Raw genomic sequence first — 8,679 nt, 5'->3', positions numbered from 1 at the left:
TGTTGACACCACAGTCCCCTAGTTTTTTAATGAGAATGGGGTGAGGGACTGTTGCTGGTTGGATCCAGACCTGTCTGCAGTAGGGTAGGCAGTGGGGAAACTAACAGTAATAGTGGGGCTCACCCCCACCCTGCCTGCTGCTGAAGGCCATCCCTATAGCCCTAAATTCTGCAGCAGGCCCTAATCCTGATCCTGAATTTAGGGGCCCACCAGGAACCTTGTGTGTTGGAGGAAACAGCTCTGCAAACTGGATCCCACTCAGACGCCCAATGTTGGACAATGTTTTATAGATTGTCTCTGCACCTGTTCTGTTTGAATTATTTTTTCTTGAACATGTTTCCCCAGAATTGTACATTGTAAGGTCTTCCCACACTTGCTGTATCATATTGTATAATAGCATTGCTACTTCCCTGTTTCTCACAAAAACATCTGGTCTCATAGGCTGCCTATATACATGCTTGGGGGGAGGGCATTTTCATTAAAGTGATTCCTGGACAGTCAGTCTTATTAGGAGGGCTCACTATTATGTGTATTAAGCCCCTCACATGTTTCAAAATGACCACAGGCTGCATTATCTAAAGCCCATCCAGTGAGGTTTAGATAAAGTGCCCCAGTACCCATTTTTAAATGCATAGAGGCTTAATATATATGATGGTGAAGCCATGCTGGAGTGTTCTAATTAAAACATGGAACAGACTCAATTAATCAGGTTTGCTCTGGCATGTTCTAATTAGAATGTGCACCAGCACGTATATAGGCAGTCATATATCTTAGGATGATGTTCAGCTCTTTCACAGCAGATCACACTTCCACTTTTTGCTCATCAGGGCCCAGGACTGGGCAAAACACTCATATCTGGTGAGAAACCATCTCAGTCTCAAATCTTCTGGGGTGTATCCGCATTAAAGGACCTCTGCTGCCAGTGGAGATGCACCCTGTGTTGGGAAAAGGCACCTGCAAATATTTTTCTGATGGTTTTGCTATGCTTTCTGCCTCCATCACATAATCCAGAGATCAAAAACCAACATTCTGTGGGTCAGATCTACTACACCAAGCAATTTCCTTGAGCCCTCAAGCTCAGATATTGGCAGTAGTTTGGTTGTGGGAGGATTCTGTGGCAGTCTCCTGTCGATGGCAAGAAGCAGCAGTGAAGAGAAGTGGTGGTGGCAGCTGCCACATTAGAAGTCCTGGCCTGCCTCAAACTGATCCGAGTTACTTTACGTCACCACTCCTAAAAGGTTTCTGATCCCTAAGAAAAGCTAAGATGAATATTTTCTTCTCAGTCAGCATGCTAGAGGTTTTGTTGGCACAGCTCATGGCTATGATTGTAAACTTTGACTTGGGCTTTCTTATTTCAGATCTTCCCACATTCTTATAGCAATTTCAAATGTAAATTTAGACTTTTTAATATCATCACTCTTGTCCCACATTTTCTACTTGTTGTTTGATTTTGATTTGAGGGCAAGGGAATAGTTTTTAATACTTTATTGGAATTTATATTTGTCAGGGAGTTAGCAAGTTTTTCAAAAAAAATTTAAACAGTCCATGAGCTTGTGTTGGACAATGCACCTTTCAAGCAGACACTACATGGGCATAAGAACCCCCGGTAGTTGATACCAGTGGAGAATCAGGGCTCTAATACCTGACAGACTATCCGTCATGCTGAGCTTCTATAAAAACACCCCACCCCATGCTGAACAATGACTAAAATCCATAGTTTATGTAGTACAGCAGAAGCCTGCTTCATTAATCAGATAATTTAATCCTTTTTAAATATTGATATATATTTTATAAAGAAACTAGAGACTTTCCAGTGATTCTGCCAACACAGCACCACACTTTATTGAATATATCATCAAAGCTGGTAGTTAATTGAAGCTGGATAATGTGTTACACTAATATGTGATCACAGAAAGGGATAAGTAGATATAATTCTAATAACCCACAAGAGCTTTGTTTGAATACCTTTATATGAATTCACGTGTGCATGCACGCACGCACGCACACACACACAGTTGCTGATCATGCACCACAGATACACACATCTACACTATATTGTTATATATCGTATGTGGTTTGTGAGTTTATACTGTATAAATAGTAACTGGTTTGTGAGCTTAAGGAACAGACTCTTCTGAAAACACGATCGAGTAATTCATTGGACTCCCTAGTGGTTTTTTTGAACTGATATTGTTGGCAGGCTGGATCTGCCCTGTGTAAAGAAGAATGGAAAAAGGTTTTAAAAGTGATTTTTAGGCTTTATTTTAGTAAGTGGCATGCCTATCTGCAAGGGCAACAGTGGTTAATACTTGGGTGGTACATGATCCCATTCTGACCAATCAGCACCAGAGGTTTAAATGCAGAAGCATGTAATCATTTTGTGTTCTATCTTTTCATACTGAAGCCAGGAATATGTCCAGACAAGATAAGTGGCCTACTGTTTTTCTCACAGTCTATCCACTCTTTCTGGCTTTCTACTTTTTTCTCTCTCTTGAGCACAGATACAAACAGCTTCAGAGAATCAATGAACACTCCTTAATGTTCCCATTCAGGAAAGTATAGTGTCATCTTTAACAGGTCATAAGAACATATTGGTGTGTTTTGCATTGTTTTCCATAACAGTGGTGTACTGAACCACATTCTAAAGGTTTAGTGTGTCCTTAAGTAGTTATCAAAGTCAGGACTTCAGTGTTTGCATTAGGAGAGAGGTGATGTCGAAACATCAAGTATACTCTGAACGCAAGAATTAAAAAAGGATATTAGAAAAATCTTTTTACCTCTTGTATATCAAAGAAAACTATTTTTTTGTGCAAAATCTAGTCATGCTGCTTGAAAAGCTAACATATCTTTACAGTATAGGAAATCTGAGAGTCTAGATCATGCATATAAAAATACCAGAAAACTGGGGATACAATTTATTTTAGAAGTAATACAGTTTTGGAGCAAAATGCTGGCCCCACTGAATTCTATGGAGATGTGTGATTAAGATCAGTGGTGCTAGGTTTCATTCATTCCTTATAACAGTATGTAGGGATAGATGTTACTGACTTGGGATTGGTTTTTGACAAACAGCTTTTATTTAGTCCAGAAAGAAAAACAGCACCTTAAATGGAGTTTTAAAAAAAAGCAATTCTGCCTAGTTCTGAATTGTTTGAATAATGATTCATATTTTTATTTGACAGGTTCTATGTTTGCAACTGCATATGTTTTTATAAATGTTAATGTATTTGCCCTTATTTCAGTATTATAAAATGAGTGTGTAGCCACTCACTACGTAGAACAGGTCATGGGACTTCACACCTAGTCTTTTCCATTTTGAGAGAGCTTTAGATCAACGTAAATTAGCTCCTCTGACAACCTAGGGGCATGATATCACCTACTGTGGACATAGGATTCCTGGTTGTATGTCTGCTTCTTAGTACAGAGCAAAATTCTGGGTAAATTACTCCATGGTAATTTGGGGTTTGTGTCTGCACCCTGGAATATGCACCACAGTTCTCAAAGTACTTTGCAAAGTAGCTAAATAGCATTATACCTATATGCGAGAGGCAAGGGGGTTTTTTTTGGGAGAGGTGTTATCTTTTATTGGACTCAATATTGATGCTTCCTGAATATTGAGGAAGGGTACCTTGCAACCTGAAGGGTCTAAAAACACTTGTCTAAAATCTCTTGCAACTGTACAGTTGGTCCAGTAAAAGATATCACACCCGCAAAATCCTTGACCCTCATATTTCAGGACCAACATAGCAACAGCATAAATCCAACACTACCATTGTTACCATTTGTCAGATTGGTAGTCTTGGGTATGGAGAACTGAAATGACTTGCCAAAAACCAGTAGCAGATCTGAGAAAATAATTTGTGTGTCTCAAGAAGAAGACCAATGCCTGCTCACCAATTCATACTGCCTCCTTGAAGTTTGATAGACTGAGATAGCATAACTCTTTCATGGTTTTCAATGGGAAAAAACATGACCTTTGGTGTTTTAAGATCACTTATCAAAGATCACTTTAAAGTGTATGCACATACATGTTAACCATATGATTCTTTGGTTCCATAGAGGTAAGACAATCATGGAAGACAATCATCCCTGACTGCAAGAGATTGCCAAAGATGATTATTTACTCAGTTTCTTGGGTAGGTTGTTTTAGGCTATCATGAATAGACTGGCCCCCAGAACCCAAGCTGCCCATGGTGTGTGTGTGTGTGTGTGTGTTTCCAAGTTTACTTTTTTATAGGCAGATATGGGGGGATATTACATATGAAGAGAAAAACGCTTCAGTGATTTCATCAGCACAAAATGTCCAGGTAACAAATGTGCTTGGGCCCTGTTTATGTAGCCTTAACCACTGCTATAGCTGGTGGTTGCTGGCAAGAGTAACTTTTCCTGGGATAGATGGAGCCCTTACAGCATTGCTTTGTTAGCTTGGGGAGAGAATAATGTGAGAAGAGTCAGCCAGCAGCCTGGCTACACTGGAGAATGTATTTATTCTTAACTACAAGTGTCAGTGAAATGGCTCTTTTCCCCCACTCAAAGTTATGACCAGGAAAAACATCTTTCTACCTCTTTCTAGAAACCTGACTGCATCATTAACAAAAATACAGAGCCATTCATTTTCCTAAAAATAGGGACATATCTACACTATCCATTTCCTAAATTTAGGAAATTGGAATTTAGGAAATTTATGGAAATGGTGTTCTGGAGGTCATCTTATGGCTTATGCATTTGGCAGCACAAAAGGAATAAGGTACCAGAGCCTCCAAGGTGCCAGGGTGTTAAAGGCTGCTGTGTTCTCTGTATGCCCCGGACAGGCGAGTGACAAAGGGCCACAGGGGAGTGGAGGGGAAGTAGAGCTTTGATTCACTCCCAGTTCATTCTGGTGTTCAGCATGAGGTAGTGAACAGATCTAACACAGTTTCTTTCTCTCTGGAGCAGTAAAAAGACTCCTTGGTTGTTTTGGGGTCAATACAGAAACACTTTGTTTCCCTTAGTCTGGGCTACACCATAATGTCAAAGCCTTTCTCATCCTTAATAACTATTACTCTAGCTATTCAGAATTTAATAGAGGAAGAAAAATATGGCATTTTCCTTTAATGAACATTTTAGTTAATTCGGCTGGGCTTTTTTCATTTGTTTTATTTTCAGCTCATCAGCAATGAGCAGTTTAGAACTGCAAGCACAGTATTCTTTGCAAGAACAACATGTGTTGAGGCAATCAGTGTGTCTTTATCCTTGTATTTATTCGGCTTTGTTTTAATAAATCCAGTAATAGGCTTTCAGAGGCAATGAAGGGAAAAGAATAATCTAAAACAAAGTGGTTGAAAAGAAGACAATGTGCAGAGAGTAGGGGAGAGACCTTCCACTGTGATTTTGGAGGCCTGTGCAGCTGTTTAATTCTTTAGCAGATTTTAATCAACTCAATTACACTGGAAAGCAACAAGATGCTACAGCAGAGTGGCTATACTCAGGCAAAAGAGCAAACAAAGGGGAGCTTTCCTTATTTAAGTTCCTTTGCTTTATTTTCTTTCTTCCTCCCGCTCCCCTCCCCTCCTTTCTCTGCTTTTACAAAGAAAAACACCATATTAATTCATTTTAATTATAAACTTATCCATGCAGGTCTGTAGATAGACAAGTAATTTTATTCTTTGCCCAGTATATCATCATTTAATCAAAGGTTTCCTAAATACTTTCAGGATTACCACTGCTGTACCATTCCAATTGCCATCAGGGTATAATGGCTTTTCTAGCTGCCTTCAAAAGCTCTAATTGGATGTGAGCCCATCCTTTAAAGAGGGATTAGCAACTCATCTGCAGGCACTTATAGCTAAATTTTAGGCTTTGACTCACTTTTTGCATTTGCATTTGTACTCATGAAAACCAGTGCCCGGCTCATCCCAGAACAATGAGGAATTGGTGCCAAAGGCAACAGTTAAGACCAAAATTATCCCTACAAGTACCACTTAAAACTATGTTCCACTTTTAAATACATTCAGGTTGTCCAGGTGGTGGCCCTTGAGACAGGGGCAGGCCAAGGGCGGCTGCATGCTGCCAGCACTGCTTGTGGGGGACACCATGCGGTCAGCGTCCATGCAGCTCACCTGGTGGTGGGAATTGGGTTGCAGTGGCAGGGGAGGGGGGGATCCAGGATGCTTCACAGGGTAGGGGGAAAAATCCCAAGGGCCTGTCCCTGCAGACGTGGTTGGTGCATTGTGCATCTCCTGCCTATAGGAAAGTTGGACAGCCCTGAAGAACATGTTTTTTCTAAGACTCTTATGATTCTTACTACGTGATAATGAACATCCTTCATGTTCATTGATAACAAACTCTCTCAGCTCTTTCTGAAGTTGAGCACTGGATTCCTCTGCACAGACTCTTTCTTTATCATGATGTAAATATCCAAGTGCAATGGGAGACTGAAAGGTCATAACAGATTTTAAATGGCATTGACTTTAATTTGAAAATGACTGGAGGGAAGTGAAGGAAGAAGCAGCATTTGCTAATGGATCTACTGGGCTGTCTAGCTAAAAAAAAATCCTTTGGTTCAGCTGCAGGATATGGCCTTAATGGGTGACGTTCTTTGGCCTGTCTTATACAGGAAATCAGACTTGATAATGATCCCTTCTGGCCTTACAATCTGTGAAACTAAAAATAGTTGCTATTGTTCTTTTTTCTTGTCCTGCAGAGAGCAATTGCTCTTACTGGCCTTTGAAAAATCACATTATAGTTTTAAAGTTTGCAAAAGCACTTAAATGACTGTGTGTCTGCTATACCTGAGGATTCCTCTCAGCCCCTGCCACCCATGTTGTGCTTAACTTGCTGTGCTTAGCTTCCTGTAACCAGAGGTCTGAGGAAGAATATTTTACATTTGAAAACTTGTCTAACTTTATTCCAACTACATAGTTGGTTCAATAACAGATATCACCCTAAGAAACCCTTGTATCTCACCAGCAACACCTGTGTCTTCAAGGCAACCCTAACCCTTGTTATCTACCAGCATCTGCAGGTAGGAGAGGCAGAACACACTGGCAGACAGGCAGTGCTGCACCAGTATGGCTACTCTACTTCCAGCTCAGAAGACTTAGCATGTGGATTAACTATGGCATGTCTCAAGATGGTGCTGTGTCACAATATCAACATACCCATTGAGAGAGCAAAGAGGCTAACAGAGTGGTATATTCGCTGGTTATTTTATAAAAAAATTATTGGATCTTCTCTTCTTTATAGACTTACATGAAATAAAATTAAAAGTGAGTGGGAATTCATGACAGAGATGGAGAAAAGGTTTTGGGGTGGATATTTGCTCTGATGCTTTAACAGGATTCTGGCAGATACCTTTAGAAAATGCAGAGTCCCTATTTGTGCATGTTCCAAAACCCCTTTGGGAGACAATGTTACATTAGGCTTTGCAATTAGTACAGTAGCATAAGAAGCAGTGCGTGACCAAGTCATTGGCAGCCATTTAGAAGGGATGTAAGAATAGTGGCCACCACCACTGCCAGCCCAGCCACCACTGCTGCTATCCAGGGTGCAGATCTGGTAGTTGTACCTCTGATTTGGTACCCCTAATGGGTCTGGGTTTTTTCGGATGGAATATAGGGTACCAGAGTGTTCTAGAAAGACATTTTTTCCTGTGGAAAAACAGTAAAAGAGCACTTCTGGAGATGCTGAACTGCTTCAAAATGAGCCAGAACTGCTGGGCTGAAGCTAAATGAACACACACATGCACAAAATCTAAGTTTTATGTAATGGAAGTAGCATATCTAAGAGAGAAGGTAATGCAATAAAGTGTGCAAAATGGTCACAGTAAAAGTTAGACCATTACCAGCAAACATTAGAGCACTTGCAATAAGTGCCTCCATCCTGTGTGCATCCTCCACTATACAAAGATCAGAACTATTTGTTATTGCTATAAATGTGTAAATACAGAATAGAAATTCTGGGTTAAGTAACAAAAATGTGGCTAAAAGCAAAAGGCCCCCAAAGTCTGTTTTTGAGTGACTGCAACATGAACTTTTGGGGACAGTTAGCTTGGTCAGCAGAGGAAAGAAATCCAGTAACATATCCAGCTGAACCTGATAAGATTAAACATAGCACAAGGTCTTAAATTAGATATGCAAACATAATATATCATAGCTTATACATGTTGGTAGGAATAATTGGTGTAATCAAATGCCCTAGATGTAGTTTTCATAGAAGTATTTCTGTTAGGTTTCTTGGCTTGTAAAAAAACATAGAAGCCTTGTCAAAGAAAGCCATAAATTAAGTAACAAGCAAACAAATTGGCGGCACTTAACATTCCAGCCTGGCAAAGGAAAGAGATAAGGAATTCTTCTTTCCAGAAGTGGAACTTTCACGGAAACATAAATCCCAAGTAACTGATATCTTCTATATAAACAAGAGAACTGGTTCAGTCCTGTTCCAAAAAAATCTGTAAAACAAAGATATTTGAATATATCCTTCAACAGCGATTTGGACGACGGGGTGAAATGCAACCTGTTTAAATTTGCTGATGATACCAAAATTTGGGGTGAGGTGAGCATGCTAGTAGGGAGGGAAAGATTACAGTAAGATCTGGATAGGTTACAGGAGTGGGCTAACATAAACAGGATGCGTTTCAATACTGACAAGTGCAGGGTGCTGCACTTGAGTAGTAGTAACCAGCAGCACACTTATAGAATG

The sequence above is a fragment of the Crocodylus porosus genome, unplaced genomic scaffold (genome assembly GCF_001723895.1).
Source record: "Crocodylus porosus isolate Cpor-Errol unplaced genomic scaffold, CroPor_comp1, whole genome shotgun sequence".
Classification (NCBI taxonomy): Eukaryota; Metazoa; Chordata; order Crocodylia; family Crocodylidae; genus Crocodylus; species Crocodylus porosus.
Note: the sequence above shows the minus strand (reverse complement) of the source record.